General features: G+C 43.2%; 1 pseudogene; it reads left to right on the forward strand.

The window, feature by feature from the left end:
- The first annotated feature begins 345 nt into the window (after positions 1 to 345).
- Positions 346 to 1,087, forward strand: LOC148998389 (peroxisomal membrane protein PMP34 pseudogene; annotated as a pseudogene).
- Positions 1,088 to 2,895: the final 1,808 nt, after the last annotated feature.

A 2,895-nucleotide genomic window follows, 5' to 3' on the forward strand; every position in this document is an offset into this window, starting at 1 on the left:
CAACCAACCAACCAACCAAGCAACCAACCAAGCAACCAACCAACCAACCAACCAACAAAGCAAGCAACCAAGCAAGCAACCTATAAAGCAACCAACCAACCAACCAAGCAACCAACCAACCAACCAAGCAACCAACCAACCAACCAACCAAGCAACCAATAACCAACCAAGCAACCAAACAAGCAAGCAACCAATAACCAACCAACCAAGCAACCAACCAAGCAACCAACCAATCAAGCAAGCAAGCAACCAACCAACCAAGCAAGCAACCAATAACCAACCAACCAACCAACAAAGCAACCAACCAACCAAGCAAGCAACCAATATATATATATATATGTGTAGTGAATGTTCTTGTGACCACTCCACTCTGGGTAGTCAATACCAGACTGAAACTGCAGGGTGCGAAATTCAGAAATGAGGACATACAGCCCACACACTACAGAGGAATTATGGATGCGTTTGTACAGATCATGCAGCAGGAAGGAGTGGGAGCGTTATGGAACGGGACGTTTCCCTCCCTGCTGCTGGTGCTCAATCCAGCTGTGCAGTTCATGCTCTGCGAGGGTCTGAAAAGGCATCTCCTGAGGGGCGTGAACAGACAGCTGTCCTCGTTGGAGGTGTTTCTTATTGGAGCCATTGCTAAAGCCATAGCAACCACCATAACCTACCCACTACAGACAGTTCAGTCTGTTCTACGGTTCGGACAGCATGGCAGGTCTGCAGATCGGTCCAAACTCCTGAATAGCCTGAGATCTGTCATGTATCTGCTCATCAATAGAGTCAGGAAGTGGGGCATGATGGGATTGTTCAAAGGCCTGGAGGCGAAGCTGCTTCAGACGGTCCTCACTGCCGCACTGATGTTCTTACTGTACGAGAAGATTGCCAACACCACCTTCAGGGTCATGGGGGTCAAACGCACAGTGACGTCCCACTGATGTCTTAGGAACTTCACACGCTGACATGAGTACTTGTGTGTTGAGCAGTGGTCAAATGATGTGTGTTTTATAAATGGATGAAATATCAAAAGTAATTCATGCAATATATTAATGCAACGTTGCCTTAAAGCCCTGGTCTCTATTTGATATAGTATTTTGAACTAACCTTGTTTACGAATACCAGTCCAGATACAAAGTGTCAAATGAATGTAATGCTGATGACGGATCTGTTTTGTGAGAGAGAAAAAAAAAAAAAAGAATAGACTATTGCAATTGTCTTTATGCAGGGATCTGCCAACGCCAACTGCGCCGTCTTCAGCTGGTGCAAAACGCCGCAGCCAGGCTTTTAACTGGCACTAAAAAAAGGGATCACATTACCCCAGTACTTCGTGGTCTTCATTGGCTACCAGTTCAATATAGGATTGAATACAAGATTTTATTGATGGTTTTTAAAGCCTTGCATAATATGTCCCCAGACTACATTGTCGACCTCCTAGGAGTGTACAAATTAGGCAGGACATTAAGATCATCAAATCAACTTTTGCTGACAGTCCCTTACTCCAAAAAGAAGACTAGGGGTGATCGAGCATTCTCAGTTGCAGCCCCCAAGCTATGGAATAATCTCCCCGCTAATATCCGGCAAGCTCAAACAATAGAAATTTTTAAGTCCCATTTAAAAACTTATCTTTTTAACCTAGCCTTTAGTTAGTGTATTGTTACAGTGTACATATATAATTTAACCATTTTCAGTTTTATTATTTTAATTCCTTTCTACACTGTACTCACTATATTTTACGTGGAGTATGTCTAAGAGTGTATGGTCTACTCTCACACACACTTTTACAGATGAATGTTTTACTGTCTTGAGTTACCTGTGAAGCACTTTGGGCAATGAACGTTGCTATTAAATGTGCTATATAAATAAATAAAAGTTGAAGTTGAAGTACTAGTCATCTGGTGCGTAACGTCTTGGAGATGTTGTCCGACAGCACAGCCGCTCCGATTCGGCTGGGATGGAGTCCATCTGCACGGTACAGCCTGGGTCTCTCCCAAAACAGATGCCAATTATTTACAAAGAGCAGTTTCTGTTCATTACACAATGACATTAACCATTCATTTAAAGCAAATAGTCTACTGAACCTTTCCTGTCCTTGTATGAACGTGGGAAGTGGTCCAGACACGATGATCGCTGATTTAGGCGCTGTGCTGTGTACCGTCTCGATCAGGCTCCTGTAGTCCTTCTTCAGAACCTCCGTCTGCCGCAGCCTGATGTCGTTTGCTCCCGCGTGCAGCACAACAGCTCCGACGCGCTCGTCACCGTTCAGGATCTCGGGAACCTGTGCAGCGGCATCGAGAACACGAGCACCAGGAAAGCAGTGAGTGCGCGCCTTACCTTTACCCGAAGTAGCGCGAACATGACGGACCATGGATGTGCCGATGATGACGGCATCGTCGCGTTCCGGCTCGCGAAGAGGGGAGAAGTGGTTCCGGGTGGAGATCTCGAAGATATCAAAATGCCAAAACTTTACTCGCAGCTATTGTGAAGGAAGGTGCTAAAAACAAGGTTTGTAAGTTAATTCTTTATAACCTATAAATTCAGTAAGAATATAGAGATAATGATTGTAAGAAAATATTGAAGAAAATATTGCTCTCTGTAAGATTTTCTATAGCTTTCTTTTTTTACATAAATGATCAATTAACTAAAATTGTGATTTTTCTATGTGGATTAGATTGTACAGAGAATTAAAATTAATTTATACAGCTAGACACATAAATTGTACACATAAGTTAACACATAAGTTGCTGGGTTTTTTTAAGTTACAAACCTGTTCACCCGGAGAAAAACTCGATGAAGTGTTACTACAAGACATCCTGTCATAGCATTTTTGGTACATAACGGCAACCGTAGATGCAATACGCACTTGAAAAAGCGAGGCGCTGGAGAGCAAAATTCGTT

Source organism: Pimephales promelas, chromosome 1 (assembly GCF_988280905.1).
Source record: "Pimephales promelas chromosome 1, fPimPro1.hap1.1, whole genome shotgun sequence".
Classification (NCBI taxonomy): Eukaryota; Metazoa; Chordata; class Actinopteri; order Cypriniformes; family Leuciscidae; genus Pimephales; species Pimephales promelas.